Source organism: Phacochoerus africanus, chromosome 4 (assembly GCF_016906955.1).
Source record: "Phacochoerus africanus isolate WHEZ1 chromosome 4, ROS_Pafr_v1, whole genome shotgun sequence".
NCBI classification, from domain to species: domain Eukaryota; kingdom Metazoa; phylum Chordata; class Mammalia; order Artiodactyla; family Suidae; genus Phacochoerus; species Phacochoerus africanus.
Genome location: NC_062547.1, coordinates 5,500,702 through 5,522,336, shown reverse-complemented (window position 1 = coordinate 5,522,336; position 21,635 = coordinate 5,500,702). Strand labels below are relative to the sequence as shown.

Genomic DNA, 21,635 nt, shown 5'->3' with positions numbered 1-21,635 from the left:
ACAGCCAATGCAAAGAGAAGAGAACTTAAGCAAGTTTTAACATCCTCAGAGAAACGAGAAAGCGTTACATAGGTGTAACAACAGGATGCACATTTTTAAAGACCCATTCAGAGAGCAAGCAAATCTCTTGGAAATTAAAAATAGGAGAGTAAAAACAAAACAAAACAAAAAATCCACAGAAGGGTTGGAAGACTAGGTAAAAGAAATCTAAAAACTGAAACAAAAAGACAAAGAAGTGGAAAGTAGACAAGAAAAGGAAGAGAATTAGAGGCCCTTTCAAGAGATCCAAGAACTAAATAATAGGCGTCTCCATGGACCCAAAGAACAGACTGTGGTTGTCACGGGGGAGAGGGCGGAGGAGGGATGGACTGGGGGTTTGGGGCTAGAAGATGCAAACCACTGCATTTGGACTGGGTAGACCGCAAGGTCCTACCGTACAGCGCAGGGAACTCTATGCAACCTCCTGGGTACGTATGACTGAGTCACTTTGCTGCACAGCAGAAACTGACACAACGCAGTAAATCAACCATGCTATAATTTTAAAAACAAATAAATCAATAACAGGAGTCCCAGAAAGAGAGGACAGTGAAAACACAAGGGAAGAAGTGAAATAATTCCAGAAGCCTCCAGGATAGGACATGTCCTCACATGGAAGGACCACGGAGCCAACAAGGGGGATGAACGCAGACCCATGCCAGGCACTTCATGAAATTCCAGACCTGGTAAACTTTCAGAAACGGGGAGAAGGGACACAAGGAAATCAGCCAGGTTTTAGGTTTCCCAACAGCTACTTGGGGAGCTAGCAAAGTACAAAGCAATTCCTCAAAAATGCAAAGGAGGAGTTCCCGTTGTGGTGCAGGGGAAACAAATCTGACTAGGATCCATGAGGATTCGGGTTCGATCCCTGGCCTCACTCAGTGGGTTAAGGATCCAGCATTGCGTGAGCTGTGGTGTAGGTCACAGATGCGGCTAGGCGCCCACGTTGCTGTGGCTGTGGTGTAGGCCGGTTGCTGTAACTCTGATTCGACCCCTAGCCTGGGAACTTCCATGTGGCGCAAGTGCAGCCCGAAAAAGCAAACAAACAAACAAACAAAAATAAAAGGAAAAATGACTTCCAGCCTGAAACCCTCTAAACTATCAATTGTTGTCTGTGGGGGTAAAATAAAGACCAGGAACAGAGCTGCCGCAACTGACCTCCTGACACTCCTTCTCGGCAAGCTGGTGTCAGGAGCTCTGCCCAAGCGAGGGAGTGAACAGGCCGGAAAGGAGGCAGGAGCTGCAAGAGGAGGAAGGCAGAGGGTGTCCCCAGAGTGCATCACGCAAAGGGGGCCCACCGGTGAGTCAAGGACCACACAGGACCACTTCAGGGGCACCCTTCCCTCAGGGACCGGAAGAAAAGCCGAGACAGCATTCCTACTGATGGGACCCACAGCAAAAGGGCCTCTGGCTGAACCTGACCGTGAGACAGGAAGGCCATGTGACACCTGAGGCCTGAGGCCTTGCCTCTGACATTTTAGCCTGAAGGTAGAATTTTTCTAGACTAAGACCCCAGATGTGGGTAACAGTGGGTGCCTCTAGGGAAGAGATGTGGGGAAAAGGCTTATCTCTCACTGTTCACCCTTTCGAATTTGCATCCTGTAACTGATTACTCAAAAGGTGAATAAAATGCAATATAAGAAAAGAGCGTCCCCCCACTCGTCAAGGCCTCTCTCCCAGGAAGCCTTCGCTGGTTCCCCAGCTGAGCCCCAGAACCAGATCTAACTTACCTCTGAATTTGCTCCAAGAGCCTGGAAGGAAACTTTCACTCTGCCAACTATACACTAGGCATCTTCCAGTTTGCTTAATTCTCTCCACAGTCCCATGGGGATCAACCTCATTTTTCTAACAAGAAAAACAAGGCCCAGAAGGACCCACAAGGAGTAGCCGATTCAGGAATCCTCAAGCCTGTCTGACTCCAGAGGCCCTGTTTTATCACAACACCTAGTTGGGTGCCTGGTTTGCAGTAGGATTCTGGAAACATTTAACTGAACCAAAATAAAGTTGAGTTAATCTTAAAATGATCTGTTGGGGCGGGGGGCTTCTCATGCTCTCACACCCAGAAAGAGAAGCTTAGGGTGGTCAGAGTCAGGCAACACCTCCGCCCAGCCAGCCAGTGGTCACAGAACAGTGGGTTTTCCTCCTAAGCCACAGACTTTTCAGCTCACTGGATCACCCCTGGGGGGCCAGGTTTTTGTGTGTTTTTTCTTTTCTTTTTTTTTTTTTTTGCCACACCCGTGGCATGCAGAAGTTCCCTGGCCAGGGATCAAACCCCCATCACAGAAGTAACCAGAGCCACAGCAGGGACCATGCCAGATTCTTAACCTGCTGAGCCACCAGGGAATTTCCTGTGTTTTTTTTTTTTTTTTCCTAAACAGTTTTATTGAAATAAAATCCATGTCCCACACAGTTCACATAGTTGAAGTATGATTCAATGGCTTTTACGTGTGTCCCCATCACCACAATTATAGAACATGTTCGCCCCCCCTTAGCCATTACCTGCCCCCACCTCAGCTCCCCAGGCCTGGACAACTGCTAATCCGCTCTGTCTCCATAGCGTTGCCTATTCTGAACATTTCATATAAATTATATGGTCCCTTACGTCCAGCTTCTTTCACTTAGCATGATGTTTTCAGGGCTCGTCCATGTTGTGAATGTATCCAGACTCCGTTTAATTGCCAGAGAATATTCCACTGTACAGATACACCACACGTTTCTAACCCACCTGATGGACATCTGGGCTGTTTCCATTTTTTGGCTCTTGTGGACAGTGCCGCTGTGACCATCTGCGTACACGTTTTTTGGGTGCACGTATGTTTTCATTCCTCTTGGGTATGCACTGCTGGATCACATGGTGACTCTATGTTTAACGACTCGAGGAACAGGCAGACTGTTCTCCACAGCTGTTGTACCGGTTTATATTCCATCAGCAGTGCAGAAGGGCTCCAGTTGCTCAATGGTCCTCAGCTATAAAGGGGCATGGCCTATATTCCAACCCCATTCTGCCCAAATAGGCGTCCTGGACCAGTGGACTATACGGGGAGGCTATGTGACCTTGGGCTAATTACTGAACCTCTGTGCCTCAGTTTTCTCATCTATAAATTTACAGATAATACCCATCTCTGAAGGTGGTTGTCAGGATACAATGAGTTACTACATGTAAAGGAACTCAGAACAGAGCCTGGAATAGCCAACATCCAAACTCTTACCTATTAATTTGGTCGGATTTTTTTGTCTTTGGATTATCTTTTTACTCTTCAGTTGCAAGAGTTGTGTTTTTTTGTTTTGTCTTTTTGCCTTTTCTAGGGCCACTCCCTCGGCATATGGAGGTTCCCAGGCTAGGGGTCTAATCGGAGCTGTAGCTGCCAGCCTACACCAGAACCACAGCAACAAAGTTTCCGAGCCACGTCTGCGACCTACACCACAGCTCACGGCAATGCCGGATCCTTAACCCACTGAGCGAGGCCAGGGATCGAACCCACAACCTCATGGCTCCTAGTCAGATTCGTTAACCACTGAGCCACGACGGGAACTCCCAAGAGTTTTTTGTTTGTTTCTTAAACATATATTCTAGGTATAAGTGCCTACCAAATAAAAGATTTGCAAAAAATTTCTCCCATTCTTTTTTTTGCGGGGGGAGGGGGGAGGAAACTGACGTCCTTACCGCTTTGGGGAAAGGAACGGCTCAGGAGCTCTTGGTGGGCGGGTGGGCTTCCTCTTCACAGTCACAGGCTTCTGGCTGCGCCGGGTGGCGCTGGCGCCGCAGATGCCGGGCATGCGCATATCCGGACGGCACCTGTTCTTTCGGATCATGTGCCAGATGCTGCCAAGAGTGGCTTGGGCGTCCTTGTTGACGGTGGTCGGCACGTAGGCAGTGGCCGGCTTTCGCTGCCTGGATCTCCACTTCATCACCACCACGACCCCTTTTGCCGTCCGCCACCGGCTCCACGCCCGCAGTCTTGTGGTGAATCAGCCCGCTGCAGCGGAAGGAGTTGCGGGTCTTCAGGTTATGGGGTTCGGTGCTGGTACGTCTGCTTGTTTCCTCTTGATTAGGAAGCTGGAGCACCTGCTGTGTAGCCCCGGGAACTATGTCTTGTCACTTATGATGAGCATGATAATGTGAGAAAATAGAATGTGTACATGTAGGTGTACCTGGGTCACCATGCTGTACAGTAGAAAAAAAATGTATTGGGGAAATAGCAATTATTACAATAAGACTACTTGATAAGGAAAAAATTTTTTAAAACGTAAAAAAAGAAGTTGATACGGTCCCTTGTTCTTTGAGAAATAAAATATACACAACAATTCTGGAGGAAAAAAAAAAAAAGGAAGCTGGCGCAGCTCTGCACCACCGTCCATGATGCCAGCTCCTCCCGCTGCGGCAGCTGGAGGCAGAAAGAGCTTCTCCCATTCTCTGAGTTGCCTTTTACTTTCTTGATTGTGTCCTTTGCTAAAGTTTTTAATGTCAATGAAGATCCAATTATCTATTTATAAAATGTTATTGTGTTTTGGCGGTCATATCTGAGAAACCACTGCCTAACCCAAAATCAAAGATTTATGACTATGTTTTCTTCTGAAAGTTTTACCATTTTAGCTCTTATGCTTAGGTCTTTGATCCATTTTGAATTTTTTGTTGTATGAGGTTGGGGTCCAACTTCATTCTTTTGCAAGTGGATATCCAGGTGTTTCAGCACGATTTGTGGAAAAGACTCTTCTTTTCCCATTATCTTGACACCCTTATTAGAAATCAACAGACCAGAAATGTGAGCGTTTATTTCTGGGCCCTCAATTCCCTCCCATTGATCTGCATGTCTGTCCCTATGCCAGCACCACACTGTCCTGATTACTGCAGCTTTGTAGTAAGTGTTGAAATTAGAAAACATGAGTCCTCTGTGGTTTTTTTTTTTTTTTGTCTTTTTGCCATTTCTTGGGCCGCTCCCATGGCATATGGAGGTTCCCAGGCTAGGGGTCGAATTGGAGCCGTAGCCACCAGCCTACGCCAGAGCCACAGCAACGCGGGATCTGAGCCGCGTCTGCAACCTACACCACAGCTTACGGCAACACCGGATCTTTAACCCACTGAGCAAGGGCAGGGATCGAACCCGCAACCTCATGGTTCCTAGTCGGATTCGTTAACCACTGCGCCACCAAGGGAACTCCCTTTTGTGTGTGTGTGTGTGTGTGTGTGTGTGTGTGTGTTCTTTTTCAAGATTCTTTTGGCTGTCTTGTTCCCTTGTATTTCCATGGGGAATTTTAGGACCATCTTGTCATCGGCAATTAAAGGCAGCTGGAATTGTGAAGGATACTGCATTGTATCTGTAGATCAAGATTAGGAGTGCTGCTATCTGAACAATATTAACTCTTCTCATCCATGAACACAGAGAGTCCATTTATTTATTTAGGTTTTCTTTCATTTTTTTTCTTTTCTTTCTTTTTTCTTTTTTGTCTTTTTAGGGCCATACCCGAGGCACATAGAGGTTCCCAGGCTAGGAGCAGTAGCAGCTGGCCTATGCCACAGTCACGGCAAAGTAAGATCCGAGCTGTGTCTATGACCTACACCACAGCTCACGGCAACGCCGAATCCCTAACCCACTAAGCGAGGCCGGGGATCGAACCTGCATCCTCATGGATGCTAGTCAGATTCGTTTCCTCTGAGCCACGACGGGAACTCCTCTTTCATTTTTTTTCAACAATGTTTTTTTTTTAAATTTTTTATTATAGTTGATTTACAATGTTCTGTCAATTCCTACTGTACAGCAAAGTGACCCAGTTATACACATATATGCATTCTTTTTCTCATATTATCTTCTATGAGATGTCACAGAAGATTTTGTCACAGCGATTGGATACAGTTCCCTGTGCTATACAGCAGAACCTCACTGCGTATCTATTCTAAATGTAATAGTTTGAACAATGTTTTATATTCTTGTAAGTTTTATACTTCTTTTGTTAAATTTATTCCTAGGCATAGTATTCTTTCTGATGATATTGTACATTTCCAGATTGTTCACTGCTACTTGTATACAGTTGATTTTTTTTTTTTTTTTTTTTTGCTTTTTAGGGCCACACCTGCAGTATATGAAGATTCCCAGTCTAGAGGTCTCATCGGAGCTACAGGCTCAGGCCTACACCACAGCCACAGCAACGCCGGATCATCAACCCACTGAGGGAGGCCAGGGATCGAACCCAGAACCTCATGATTCCTAGTTGGATTCATTTCTGCTGCACTACGATGGGAACTCCTCCTTTATTAGTTTTAATAGATTTTTAGTGAATTCCTTAGATTTTCCTATACAAGATCACGTCAGCAGCAAATAAAGATACTTTTATTTCTTCCTTTCCAATCTGTATGCCTTTCATTATCTTTCCTAATTGCCCCTGATGATAAATCTGAAGCTGGTGACTGACTCTGATTTGGACAGAGCCCTTTCCAAACAAGCAGCAGCTGTACAACCCTTGGCGACCAGGCTCGCACTCCTCTTGTCACGCCTGCCGAGTCCAAGAGTCCCCCAGATCCAGCCTTTCCTGGTTAGTTACTCTCCACGCACCCCCTTCTCTGCTCTGCACCGGGGAAGCTGAGGCCTGTGGATGCAGGCACCTGGCTCCCTCACCAGCTGGGGTCCTACAGGGTCAGCCGTTGGAGGCATGGGCAGGAGGAGAGTGAACGTGGGCTATAGGCTTCCCAGCTCTACTGGCTTAGGTGCCACAGTCCTGCCTCGGGAATGTCAACCCTTCCTGGAGCCTGGAGGAAACACCATTTCCTCTCCCGACCCCTGCAAGCCCGGATGTAATAATGACTTCCCTCCATTGCTCATCCCTGGGGCCCTCATCCTCCCCTGCTGGGTGCCTCGTTTGCCTTGGCTGATGAATTCAGCTTCTCAGAATCAAAGTGTGACGTCAGCCATTCCTGGCCAGCCTTTACTGCTATTCTGTCAAACGCCCAGCCCCCAAACATCCCTGTAAAGGCCGGCGCTGTGGAACCTCACTGAGAAAACCTGGTTCTCTGGTGAACTGCTCACCAATGCTCAGAGTCCGTGAACCGAGGGGATGGACGGGAATTCAGTGACAAATGGCCTCGGTTCCTGGAAGGAGCAAAGTAAACAGCGACCCAGACAGGACATGACCTTGACTGTGGCTGTTCTTGACTCCCCAGGAAGACGTGCCTCTGTGGCCCCCTGATCAGACCTTTTACCCTGCTCTGGAATTCAAGCACCAAAACTGGCCAGAGGCCCCCTAGCCACGGGGTCCTGGGCACCCGCTCCTGCTGGTTTTATCCCAGTGACCACAGATGCCTCTTGCCTGGGCTTGCCACCGAGTGCCAGCCACTGCACGAAGGGCCTCACATTCTCTCATTTAACCACCAAAACCTTTGGAAGGTGAGTAGTATGGCCCCAGCTCTGTGAGTAAGGAAACGGAAACTCAGGATAAGAAGCGTGGCCACGGTCTCAAAGCCCAAAGCACTCGTATTCCATTCTGCCCATCTTCCCAAGGGGCACCTCAGTCGTGGCCCTGCTCCCCAGGAGCCCCTGTGGGCAGATCTCAGACCTGCCGTCCTACGTAGGTTACTGGTTCTCCCTGCTGCCTGCCAACCTCCAGCTGTGCCTCCCAGACCATCATGCCTGCCCTGGCCACCCCGGGGCATTCCATCACTGCGTGAGGGCCTCCTCCTGGGCCAGCCCGATCAGCGTCACACCCGCATCCTATCCCCCCACCAGCACAGCCTTCCCCCCCTCCCCGCCCCGCCCCGGGCTAACTGTCTCATCAGTCCTGATGCGTGTGGAGGTGGGAGCCCGGCTTCACGCCCAGCAGAGTGGGGCAGAAACCTCCCTGGGGGTGAAGTTCCGCAGAGATGACCCGAGGCTCACAGACTGGCAATGGCCTTGTCCCCACAGGGCTGGCCCTGTGAGGGCAGAGGAGCGGGGTGGCCCCCAGGAGCTCCGGCAGTGACAACCCAGTGACAACCGGACAACCGCGGGCCCTTGGCCTGCTCAGCAGGCTCTCCTGTGCCCAGACCCGCCTTCCGCTCCCCCACAGCAGGGCGAGCTCACTGAAGGTGATGCTTCCTCCTCAACGTGGAGGAGTGAGGAAGTGCTCCAGGAAGGCAGGGGCAGCCCGGCAGGGAACTTTAGACTTTTGGAAAAACAGGGTTTTAGGACCAGGGTAGTAAATCAGTGAAGAAAGCCTTGGGCAACAGATTGCTGTTCCCATTTTCTCAGTCCCCCGGGAGGCCTGCTCAGCACCACCCACCCTTCTCTGCGGGAAGAGGTCACGTCTTACCGAAACCACAAAAACAACACTCATGAATGATGGCTACACTTGTCTGTCAAGTGCCAGGCCTGGGACGAGGCACCGGCCAGGTCCTCTCCTACACTTATGAGCTGGATATGATCCCACCTGACAACCCTATTGAGCTGTAACTTGAAAATTATATTTAACAATATTGTCCCTCACTTCCTTCCTCTTTTTCCCCCTTTTTGTAGGGCCGCACTTGTACCATATGGAAGTTCCCAGGCTAGAGGTTGAAATAGAGCTGCAGCTGCCAGCCTACGCCAGAGCCACAGCAGCCCGGGATCCGAGCTGAGTCTGCCACCTACGCCAGCTCACGGCAATGCTGGATCCTTGATCCACTGAGTGAGGCGGGTCCCTGGGTCCTGACAGAGAGCTCCTAAAACCCTTGGAACTTCCTGAGTCTTAAGGGAGAAAGGAGCAACTTTTCTCATTCAAAATGAGCCCCTTTCCATCACCTGGGGTTATGCTAATGAGGTGACTCCCCGTGGGGCCCTGGGTAGCTTCAGGATGGGGGCAGGCTGCCAGAGGAGCCAACCATGTGGCTAGAAGTCTGACACTTTCAGACCAACCTCCCCCTCCCATGTGGAGGGGAGGAATTGGAGATTGAGTTACACGCCAACCCAACGGCCAGTCACACCCATGTAGCTGAACCTCCATTAAAGACTCCAAAAGAGGAGTTCCCCTTGTGGCTCAGCAATACCCAACCTAACTAGTATCCATGAGGACTCAGGTTCAATCCCTGGCCTCAATCCCTGGCCTCGCTCAATGGGTTAGGATCTGGTGTGGCTGTGGCGTAGGTCATCCACAGTTAAAGCCCTGATGAGCCCCCGAGCCTGGGAACTTCCATATGCTGCGGGTGCAGCCCTAAAAAGACAAAACAAACAAACAAACCAAAAAAACCTCCAAACGAGGGAGTTCCCTGGTGGTCTAATGGTTAGGATTTGGTGCTTCTATCTGTGTGGCCCAGGTTCTATCCCTAGTCTGAGAAATAAGATCCCACATCAAGCTGCTGCACGCTGCAGCTGAAAAACAAAACGAAACAAAACTCCAAACCATGAGGTTCAGAGAACTTCCAGGTTGGTGAACGCACCCATGTGCCAAGAGGGTGGTGTACCCCAGCCCCTGGGGACGGAAGCTCCTGCACCCCGGACCCTTACAGACCTCGCCCTGTACACCTCTCCATCAGGCTGTTTGCCGCATCCTTTACAACAAACTCGTAACAGGAAGTAAACTACTGTTCGGAGTTCTGTGAGCAGTCCTCTCAAATTATCCATTCGAGGAGGGGTCCTGGGAATCCCTGAATCACAACTGGCTGGTCGGAGGCCAGGAGGCCAGGCCCTGCACTTGGTGTGACGCGGGGCCGTCTTGCAGGCTGAGCTCTTGGCCTGTGGGGCTGCACTCACTCACTTCCAGCGTCACAGGTGAACTGAGTTGGAGGATATGTAGCTGATGTGTGCGGAGACCTGGAGAGTCGGTTGGTGTGGGGGAAGAACCCTGCCTATCTGACCTCAGAAGTGTTCCAAGTGAGAAAGAGTTCAAACCTGTTAGTCCATCTATGAAGCAGGCTGCAGACTGTCTCTTCAGCTTCATAAACTGTCAACTGCAAGACTGCGATCGGGTCTTGTGCAATCAGATCCATCAAGTGTTTATGGACCACCTACTGCCCGTATCACGTCTTTGAAGGACAGAAGAGAATAAAAAACACAGCCTCTGCCTCCAAGAAACATTCAATGTGGGGAGAAGACCAGACCAGTACACTTGAAATGTAAAGGACTATTAAACACTAGCATTCGCCAAGGAACTGCTTTGAGAGAAAAGGGAAGAGGGGGTGGGTAACGGGGCTGGGGAGAGCGAGGCAAAGTGTCACGGGGGGGGATTTGACCTGGGCTCAAGGAAGGAGCCACGCAACAGGCGCCGGGGGTGGGTGCCTGGCACACAGGTGTCAGCCCCTGCTGGGGGGCAGATGGGCGGTGAGAGGGTCTGGCATCCTCTCCCTGCAAGCCCGGTCTGGTCTGATGCGTGAAGGGTCAGGGGCCACCAGGCAGATGCTGATCAAGTGAAACGTCTGGAATCAACAGAAGATGAAGTTGAATGGAGCCTCTGTGACCCGCCAGGTACTATCAGGCACCTGAACAAGAGAGAGCAGGACCCTGCCCTTGTGAAAGTGACGTCCGTCCTGCTCTAGTCAGAAGAAGACCACATATGTAAGATTGTTCCAGATCCATCCCGATTCGTGAGACCCAACTGCCTCCTGGTCTCAGGCTTCCTCCTCAAGACAGCTGCCCCTTAAAGTTCCTGACGGAGAATAAAGTCAAAGGAACCACTCCATCCCTGGTCCAGGACAGCAGGGAAAAGGCCCGCTGCTTATCTGCTTCTGCTCTTGGGACGTGTGGATCGAAGCAGAGGGGACGGTATGTCTCTCCCTCCTGCCTGTTTCTCAAACCACACACACACACAAACACAAAAACACACACACACACACACACACACACACACACCCCGCCAGTTTCTCGCTTCTTGAATCCTTGTCCCACGACTCGGAGCAAATTCTGGCCTGTTTGCAGTTGAAGATAAGAACCAGAAGCCATTTGGGGCCCTTATCAGTTTCTCCTCCCTGTGAATTGAGGGAAAGGTTTTTCTTCTAAGCAACTGGGAAAAGTCCTCTCCCGTTAGATCTGAGCTGCGAGTCTGCAAAAATGCCAGAAATCTGGCTCCCAGAAGGCGGTGCGTACCTGCCTTCCCTCCGCTGCCGTCTAGGACACGGTCACCAGTCTTGAGAAGAGCTGATCGTGGCCCCTCAGGCTTGGTCCCAGAGGAGAGCTGGGCCTTCCTGCTCTGCAGCCCCTCGAGCATTTCATCAAGGCCCAGGTGAGCCAAGGACCTGGAGCACAGCATGTATGTGCCTGGGGCTCCCGGGCTCGTGCTGTGCTCAGAGCAGGCTCTTCCTCTGACCAGACAGCTTCATGTCTCCACAAGGGACCCCAGTCCAGGGAACCATGTGACCTTCCCCCCAAATGTCACCACCACACAGAGGCATTCTGGCCCAGGGCTCTGGGACCCACTGCCCATGGTCTTCTGTCCCCTGGGCTCAGGCAGGGCTTGCCTACCCCGGCTCCTCAGTTTTGCCCATCCCTGGCCAGAAAGGTCCCCATGGTCCCATGAGCAATGACCCAGCCCAGGATCCCTCCGCCCTCTCCTTTCCCAAGTATGAGAAGGCTGCCCTGTTCCAGAGAGGAGGGTGGCCGAGGCGCGTGCACACCCCACCCAGACGGTGCGCCCAGGCCTCTGAGAGGTGGTCCTCTTACCGTGGCAGCTGGTCTGCAGAGCCCCGGCGAGGACACGCTGTCCTAGGTGCCAGAACACCCCAGCCCGGGCCCCGGGCCTGCTGCTTGTTTATAATTGATGTTCCAGGTTAAGCCTCTGTCAATGACTCTCCAGAACTGCCCCCTCCCTACAGCTCACCGGAGAGAGGCTGCTTGTGAGCCAATCTCCAACTCAGAAGTAGACCTTGGACGGCCTGTTTGAGAAAGGGGAAAAAAACAAAATCAGGTCAGGGGTGAGCTGGGAGGAGGCAGGGAAAAGCCGCTGCCCGTGGGTTCTGGCGGAAGGATTAAAGGGCAGTGGTATTTGGGATTTACAAGGGGAGGAGGACCAGGGCCAGGGATGGAAGAGCCAGCCAGCCGAGAGAGAGACAGACGCACCAGGAAGCAAAAAATGAAGGGTCTAACGTCTTTCTCCTTCTGCTGAGGACTCATGTTGTCCTCCCGGGAACTGGTGACATTACGGTCCTTTCTCCCCATGGGAGACTGGATTCCTCCCAAGGCACGCTTCCCAGGGGCTCTTGTGAGCCGCTGGCCTGGTGTGACTTCGTCAGCAAGGTGTTTAAATGCTTACCCATACGAGTAAGCCCACCCAGACCAGATCATTTAACGTAGTGGTCTCCCAAAGATCACTCCAGTCCAAAGCAGGACTGGAACATGGAAACAACCTACATGTCCATCGAGAGATGAATGAATAAAGAGGTGGTACATATACTCGGTGGAATACTACTCAGCCATAGAAAAGAATGAAATAATGCCATTTGCAGCAATATGGACGGACCTAGATCTTATTGCACTAAGTGAAGTAAGTCAGAGAAAGACAAATACCATATGATATCGCTTCCATGTGGAATCTAAAACAGGACGCAAATGGACCTACGTACAAAACAGAAACAGACTCACAGACATAGAGGACAGACTGGTGGGTGCCAAGGGGGAGGGGGGGAAGGAGTGGGAGTTTGGGACCAGCAGATGCAAACTATTACACCCAGGATGGATAAACAGCAGGTCCTACGGTGGAGCACAGGGAGCTCATTCGATATCCTGTGAGAAACCGCAATGGAGAAGAATACATGTGTGTGTGTATACATATGTACACTGAATCACAGCATCAAAACCTCGGTCACTGTGCTGCATGGCAGAAAGGAACACAACTTTGTGAACCAGCCACATAAATTAAATCAACTCAATCAACTTCGCTTAAAAAATAAAATTCAAAAAAAAAAAAAAAAAAAGAAGGGAAGAGTTTCCACTCACTGAGCACCACCCACTACCATCAAGACAAAAACAAGCCAGCTTCAGCTCTGACAAGTTCCTAGAGGAAGCGGAGCCAGTAACTCACTGCTCTGACCCCAAGCTCGAGGTTAATTAGTCAGAAAGGGCCTTCCCTGGCTCCAAGTATCCACCCGATAGGGCAGGTGGTGCCCAGAGACGTCAGTGTGCTGAGCCTGCTGCTGACATGTGGGCACTTGACCCCTGCGGAGGCCCCAATCACAGGATTGTCCTGGAGCCCACAGTTAAATGAAAACCCAGTGGGGGCAGAGACTTGCTCCCTCCTCTCGGATCCGGGTCCTGACCCACACAGGCACTTCTGTTTCCAGCCCACCAAGAAAGGGCGCTATCTGCTAAGAAATCCTGCCAGGACAGGCAGCTGGAGACCCCCAGAGATGAGGCCATAGTGGCACTCCAGCTGGCGGCCCTGCCTGGGAACAAGAAAAGAGGGTGGGTTGGAATGCCACCATGAAAACCCCAGAGAAATCCCCCTCCCCATGCTCCATCTTCTGGGCGCGGCAAGCCCCTCCTCCCCCGGCATCAGCATCAGCAGAGTCCACCTCAAGACTGGCCATCCGCCGGCTGGGTCAGCATCTGGCCCTCGCACAGGCCTCGGCCTCAGCCAGGAGCAAGGCGGGTCCGAAGGACTCTGCTACAACATGAGGTCTTGGTCCATCGTTCTAGGCACCTGCCCACACCCGTGTCTTGAGCTCCCTACAGCACTGGGAAGACGACAGGACAGGGCCGTTTATCCCCACTGGTGGGAGCTGAAACCCTGATGACACCAGCGCAGGAAACAAGATACACCAGCTCAGGTCTGAGACGGACCGGATGAGCCTACCTGGGCAAAGGTCCCAGCCCTGCCTGAGCACCCCTGGGTAAGAACTGGCCAAAACTGGGCAGGATGGGAACCCGTCCACTGGATGCTCTGGACATGTGCCAACGGGTTACAGAGGTGGGGGCACCAGATCTCACGGAGGATGAGCCGTATGAAAGAACAGGGCTGGAGTGAGAAGACCTGGGCTTGGATCCCGGTGCTGCTCTGTGTATGGCCTTGGGCAAGTGACTTAACCTCTCCGTTTCAACGCTGTCATTGGCAGAATGGCGATTAACAACCCCCAGCTCGCAGGGCTGTTTGGGAGGCCTCAATGGGCCTGACTGTTACGAACTGCCAGATTCTATTGTTCCAAGCTTTCCTCATAAAAGTAGAACCTTCCTCATGCGAAGGCAGACGGGAAGGAGAAATCTCTCCTAACGGTCTACTGTTTCTGCAACTTCTGTTCATCTCCCAACAGGTAAGAACTCAACGAAAGACAGGCAAGGGTTGGAGGAGAGACTGGAGGACAAGGAGGCCCAGCTGGATGGCTGGGGACATACACTCCTTTCCCTGGACACCGCCGGCAGCCCAGAGGCCCGGGGAGGCCTGGTACTTTTCTCCCCTAGGCACCCAGTGTCCAGGATGAGATCACAAAGGCAAGTCACCAGCCTTGAAGGGGAGTACCCTCAGAAAGCAGAGTCCTGGCTGGAGTTTCTGCTGTGGCGCAGCAGTTAAGGATCTGGCATTGTGTCTGTGGGGCTCAGCTCTCTGCTGAGGTGCAGGTTTGATCCCCAGCCTGGTGCAGTGGGTTAAGGAGCTGGCGTGGCTGCAGCTGTGGCTTGGACTGGATCCCTGGCCTGGGAACTTCTCCCTCCTGCTGCAGGGAGGCAGGGAGGGAGGAAGGAAGAGTCCTGTGTTCTGAAAGGAGAGAGGATTTGAGAGGATGCAGGGCTGTGCTGGGACCTCCCTAGGGCCAGCAGGAACTGGGACAACATCCGGGGGCACTGAGGCCACTCCTCAGGGGACACTTCTCCTGGCCCCAGCCGCCTCTGCGCATGCTTCATCTCTATACACCGAGAGCAGGCAGAACAGGGGCCTCTGCTCCTCGTCCAGATCAGAAATTACTTGAGCTTAGCCCATGTCTTAGGTCTGCCTGCAGTGGTCATTTCACCCATCGTTACTGAACTGAACCAAAAATCAGGAGCTGCAGCTGCAGCAGCTCTGTGATGGGTGCTCTGAGAGCCCAGCATCTATCAGCTGTAGGGACACAGAGTGACTGAGGCATGGCCCCTGCCCTCCGGTGCCTCCCACGGAAGGCACCAGACACGTAAACAAAGAATTGAAAGGAATTCTACAGCATGGTGATTACAGTGAATAAAATTGTGTTTCTGTGAGTTGCTAAGAGGGTGGATCTTAAAAGTTCTCATCACACCAAAAAATGGTAACTATGTGTGGTGCTGGCTGTTAACTAAACTTACTGGGGTGGTCATTTCAACAGACACAGTATATACAAATATCAAATCGTCACATTGTACACCTGAAACTAATATAACATTATGTGTCAATTATATCTCAATTTTGAAAAAAAGAAGTGAAATGACGTGTGGCGGGTACCATCATGTGGGAATAAGCAGGCAGGGCGAGGGCCTAGGAAGCAATGGTGAACCGGAAACTGGCGGTGGGAGAAGGAGAATCGGGTAGCAGGAGAGGCATCCAGAGATGAGACTGGAAGAGGAGGAGACGGACAGGTGGCCTGGCAGGGAAGGAGGAGGAGGAAGTGTTCCAGGAAGAGAGAGCGCTGAGACGGGGAGGCCACCTGGCCTTGCGTGTTCACCAGCCATGCATGGCTTGGCGTGGCTGGGCCGCCCACTGCCAGAACAAGGCTGGGGAGGGGCCAGCTCCCCACCCCTCTTACGTCACAGAGCAACGTAACCATCTGTGCTACTGTTTTCAGTCCAAGCAGAACCTCCAGCATAGAAAAACGCAGCAATTAACTTTCTAAGTAGTTGTAAAATACAGCCAAGGCCACCAATTGCTGCTACTTCTTCAGGGTTATTTTCTTTATCGTGGGGGGCAGGGGGTAAGGGTCTGGCTCAGCTCAACTGATGGCAAAGTTATTCCCTGCTGTTCTGGTTCACGGGTTGCTCGGATCTGACTCCGCTTGGGACAGATGACACCGGTCTGTACGGGACTCTGGGGATGGGGCCAAGGTCAACAGGGGGCAGATCTTGCATCCAGCCCAAGCCTCTTGTCTCATACCCCCAGAACAGCAGGACCCCTCTAATGGCCTTGGTCCCCCCTTCTTCTCTACCACCCCAAATCCAGCCACAGAGGCACTGAGGTTCTGATTTCTAGGGAGCAAAGCAAGTGGATAGAATGCCTTCCATTTATTCAAAAAGCTTCTAAGAAGGATGCCCACCAGGTAAGAGAACCGATGCTAGAAGCTATGGAGAAACAAAGAAGGTGATGACCCTGCACTTGAAGATTCCCCCCTGCGGATGGTGAAGGCAAGACCTACACATGGCAAATGAGCTTCCACCCGCAGAGCTAACCAGCACAGGTTATCGCCACAGGGTAGAGGATAACAGGGGCTGGCTCCAGGCCTCTGCGCTCTGCTCGTCACCCCTCAGAAAGATGCAACAAGCCAACCACTTTGAGCTATCAGCTCCAGCCCAAGGAGCAAATGCTTCTGGACTGGCCCAGACCAACCTCATGTGAATGAGCCTCATGACTCCCAAGAAGCCCCCACTCCCTTCCTCCCCCACACGACCCATACCTTCCGGCGCCACAACTGCCCTCATCCAGCACCACAGCTTAAGCTTTGGGAACTTGTGCTCAACTGCCGCTCCAACACAGAATTAATTCGCCCTTTGACTCGGGACTTTATGTGACCCTTTGGAACTTAGTTTCCTGATCTATAAAATGCAAAATGATCTGAGTCATCTTAGAGTTGCTCTGAGGACTTAAGGAAGTCATGTCTTTTTGAAATAGCTCGAGAGTCTGGCACATCAGAGGTATCCCGGAAAGTGACCCCACTGATCTGCCCTGGTGATATCAGCCTGGATCCTCTTCTCCTCCCATTGTGCCCTGGGACTCCAGGGAAGAGAGGTGGCAACACAGGGAGAAGCCGGGGGACCCAGAATGGCATGTCCGCCCCATGCAGGATGGTGACTGGAGGGAGCCGTGAGCCAGAAAAGTCCTGGTCCCCTCTCCACTAAGAGGCCAGTCGCCTTGCATTCTGGGCTTCTGTTTCTTCAGCCATTAGGCCAAGGAGGAGAATGACCATGCCGTCTTTACAAAGGCAGTGAGGATTTAAAAGAAAGAAAAATAAAATCTTCACTGCAGTGCACTGGGCTCCCAACGTGCCAGGCCCTCAGGGTGCTGAGCCTGGCTGGGAGGGGAGTGAGGATGAGAGCAAACAAGGAAGGGTTAAATCAATGTGCAGGAAGCGCAGACTGGCTCCCTGAAAACTGCAAAATGTCATCGAAAGAATGTAAAGACCTAAACAAAAACCTCATGCTTAGAGACTTAATACCGTTAAAACGGCAATACTCCTCAGATTGACCTACAGATTCAATGCACACAATCTCTAGGGAAAAAAAAAAAAAAATCACACCTTACTTTATTTGCAGAAGTTGACAAGATGATTCTAAAACTCACATAGGAATGCAAAGGAAACAGAACAGCCCAAAAAATCTTTAAAAACAATATAATTGGAGGGAGTTCTCATTGTGGCGCGGTGGTCAACAAATCCGACTAGGAACCATGAGGTTGCAGGTTCGATCCCTGGCCTCGCTCAGTGGGTTAAGGATCCGGTGTTGCCGTGAGCTGAGGTGTAGGTCGCAGACATGGCTCGGATCCTGCGTTGCTGTGGCTCTGGCGTAGGCTGGTGGCTACAGCTCCGATTCGACCCCTGGCCTGGGAACCTCCATATGCCACAGGAAGCGGCCCCAGAAAAGGCCAAAAAAAAAGAATATAACTGGAGGACTCACATTTGCCAATTTCAAAACTTACTCCAAAGCTACGATAATCAAAATGCTGTGAAACTGAGATACAGAGAGACATACAGATCAGTGGAATAGAACCGAGGGCCCAGAAAACTCTCACATTTACAGTCACTAGATCGTCAACAGGGTACTAAGACAATTCAACAAATGGTGCTGTCACAGCTAGATACACACATGCAAAAGGATGAAGTTGGACCCCTACCTCATGCCATTTAAAGAGGCTCACAGAAAATGGATCAAACACTTAAATTTAAGGGCTAGGAGTTCCCGTCGTGGCGCAGTGGTTAACGGATCCGACTAGGAACCATGAGGTTGCAGGTTCGATCCCTGCCCTTGCTCAGTGGGTTAACCATCCGGCGTTGCCGTGAGCTGTGGTGTAGGCTGCAGACGCGGCTCGGATCCCGCGTTGCTGTGGCTCTGGCGTAGGCGGGTGGCTACAGCTCCGATTCGACCCCTAGCCTGGGAACCTCCATATGCCACGGGAGCGGCCCAAGAAATAGCAAAAAGACAAAAAATAAATAAATAAATAAATAAAATAACAAAAATTAAAAAAAAAAATTTAAGGGCTAAAACTGTAAGAATCTTAGAATAAAATATAACTCTTGATGGCCTTGCATTAGACAATGGTTTCTTAGCTATGACAGCAAAAGCACAAGCAATCAAAACGAACGTAGATAAACTGGCTTCATCAAGATAAAAAGTTTGTGCTTTCAAAGACTCCTGCAAGAGAGTGAAAAGACAACCCATAGAATGAGAGAGAATTGCCATAAATCATACAATCTGATTAGAGTCCAATATCCAGAATATATAAAGAACTCTTTTTTTTTTTTTTGCCTTTTCTAGGGCCGCTTCCCACGGCATATGGAGGTTTCCAGGCTAGGGGTCCAATTGGAGCTGTAGCCACTGGCCTATGCCAGAGCCACAACAACGCGGGATCCGAGCCGAGTCTGCAACCTACACCACAGCTCATGGCAACACCAGTTCCCTAACCCACTGAGCAAGGGCAGGGACCAAACCTGTAACCTCATGGTTCCTAGTCGGGTTCATTAACCACTGCGCCACGACAGGAACTCCAGAATATATAAAGAACTCTTAAACCTCAATGCCAAAAACACAAACCACCCAACTAAAAATGGGCAACAATTTGAACATACATCTTTCCAAAGAAGAAATACAAATGGCCAATAAGTATAAGAAAAGGTGGTTAATATCATTAGTCTTCGAGAAATGCAAATCAAAACCGCAAGGAGACACTATTTGACACCCACTAGGGTGGCTATGATTTAAAAAAAAAACAGACAACAGCAGGTAATGATGAGGATATGGAGAACATTGGAACCCTCACACACTACTGGTAGGAATATGAAATGGTACGGCTGCTTTGGAAAACTGAAGTTCCTTGGGCAATTAAATGCAGAGTTATCATATGATCCAGCTTCTAGATATATACACAAGAGAAGTGAAAACATCTGTCCACACAAATATGAATCTATAAATTATCATAGCAGGACTATTCATAACGACCAAAAAATGGAAACAACCCAAATGTCCAACAGATGAATGGATAAACAAACTGTGGTATATTTTGTGTTACTATTACTATCATTTTGGCTGCATGCATGTGAAAGTTTCCAGGCCAAGGACTGAACCTATGCCACAGCAGTGACAATGCCAGATCCTTTATGCACTAGGCCACCAGGGGACTCCCTGGACTATTAATTAACCATTAAAAATGAAGTATTGTTACTTGCTACGCAGTGGGTGAACCTTGAAAATATCCCATCTGAAAAAAAGCCAGACACAAAGGCCATATGTTATTCAATTCCATTTCTGTGTAATGTCTAGAATATGTAAACCCACGGAGACAGAAAGTGGTTGCCAGGGGCCAGAGGGGAGGCTTTCCTTCTGGAGAAATTAGGATTTCCTTCTGGAGTGATAAGAATGTTCTGGAATTAGAGGAGTTCCTGTTGTGGCTCAGTGGGTTATGAATCCAACTAGTATCCATGAGGATGTGGGTTCAATCCCTGGCCTCGCCCAGTGGGTTAAGGATCCGGTGTTGCCGTGAGCTGTGACGTGTAGGTCAGAGATATGACTTGGATCTGATTTTGCTGTGGCTGTGGTGTAGGCCGGCAGCTGCAGCTCTGATTCGACCCCTAGCCTGGGAACTTCCATATGCTGCAGGTGTGGCCCAAAAAGCACCCCCCCAAAAAAAAATTTCTGGAATTAGATAGTGGTGATGGTTGTACAACGTTGTGAATATACTAAAGCCACTGAATTATACACTTTAAAAGGGTGATTTTTAAAGTATATGAATTATAGCTTAATAAAGTTGTTATAAAAATGAATTTTGGGAGTTTCTGTGTGGCTCAGCCCATGGGTTAAGGATCCAGTGTTCCACCACAGTGGCTCAGGTTCAATCCCCAGCCCCGGGATCTTTCACATGATGCAGACATGCCCTCCCTCCAAAAAAAAATTTTTTTAAATAATACATGTCAAAGCTTCTTAAGAAGTAACACCCTTGTGCCAGTAAGTTTTTAGTGTCTGCCTTTTAACCATCAATTGGAAGTCTATATGCTCCTTAACCTCAGAGTCTTTTAATGATGGAGGAGGGTTTTCTGCAGGAAAAGAAATGCTGGCTTATTCCAAGATGTGGTACCCTTGTTGACATTTATAACCAGAGGGCAGGTTAACATAAATATTATAATAAAACGTAACTATATTTTAGAAAACTTAGTGAGAGGAGTGGTACTATTTTACATTTTTTGCAAATTTCTTTAATGTCCAGCTTATAGAACACACTGGATTCCCATATCTGTGCCTCTGTGTTCAATTTATTGTGATAAGTAATGTTTACGAAGAAAATTCGGACTTGCCTAGAGCTGTACTTGCAAAAGGGAGGACTATTTGAATAGTCTTTTCAGACAACTGTGAATACCACTGTTTGCTACTACAGTAAAACTTGCGGAATAATAGTTAACTATAATGTTAAATATGAACCCCTATGAGCTTAATGTACTCTGTTACTTTAAAATCCATTGGCCTTTCTTAAATTGCACATGGGCCTTTTCCCAGTATGACTTTGTAACTTCATACACGGGTCACCTGGAAAGTATCAGTTTACTGAGTTCCGCTGATCTTCAATATTCTGACATATTTTGTAATAAAATGCCAAGGTATCACATGTAAAATAGCACCACCAATCGCATTAGAAACATCTTTTAAGTATTGAGAAGCTCTGCAGCTCAAGATGTGGATACAAGGTCTCTAAAATTCTAGCTGCTGCTGGAAAGCTCTAATTTTACCATTGGCAACAAATACTGTTAGGTTGTTTTCTTTGAAGCCTCAGGCTCATTACATTCATTTTCCAGAAAACCTCTGTCAGATCCCTCGGCCTGAATAACCACAGCTGCCTGTCAGTTATTTTCAAGTAAAAACAGCAGCCCCCCCACCCCGGCCCAAATAGCTAGTTTAGCTTGTAACTCCAAGCCCCAGAGGTGCAGTCCCTCAAGCCAAGCAAGGCAGTTCATTTGCTTCCCAGCTCATCACAAAGGACATCAAAGACGGGCACACAAGCACAGCTAGTAAAATGAACCGTTCACTGCTTCGTGCAGGCTGGTCTTCAGTGAGGCTGGCTCTTGGGCGGAGGTGAAGCGCTGTGTCCTGATCACCTGTGCCCCGATCGCCAGCCATGCTGCCCCCCAGGCTTCTGAACCATGGGCGCAAATGCCAACCCCGTGGAGGCGGTGAGCAGCCCCCCAGGCGCCTAGGAAAGTCGTTCTGACTTGGACTCCCTTGAAATGGTCTTGAGGACCTGCGGGGACCAGAGGGCTCCCCCACCCCCGCCCGAAGAACCACTGGTCTGGGTCTAGGAGGCCACTCCCTGCGACTGAGAGA

At 49.9% G+C, this 21,635-nt stretch overlaps 1 protein-coding gene and 1 pseudogene across 3 annotated transcripts in view; both read right to left on the bottom strand.

The window, feature by feature from the left end:
• The window catches only part of PC (pyruvate carboxylase), a 105,115-nt gene that overhangs the window by 42,565 nt on the left and 40,915 nt on the right, over window positions 1–21,635 (bottom strand). Inside the window, exon 3 of one of the 3 annotated variants that reach the window (XM_047775149.1) lies at window positions 11,631–11,842. The exons of 1 other annotated variant lie outside the window; for it this stretch is intronic. The gene's annotated coding sequence lies outside the window, so the exon portion shown is untranslated. Of the gene's footprint in view, window positions 1–2,761; window positions 2,783–11,630; window positions 11,843–21,635 lie in introns of those variants that run through there. One more of the 3 variants, XM_047775153.1, reaches the window with a different exon arrangement.
• LOC125124097 (uncharacterized) overlaps window positions 3,623–21,635 on the bottom strand; it is a 57,329-nt pseudogene continuing 39,316 nt past the window's right edge.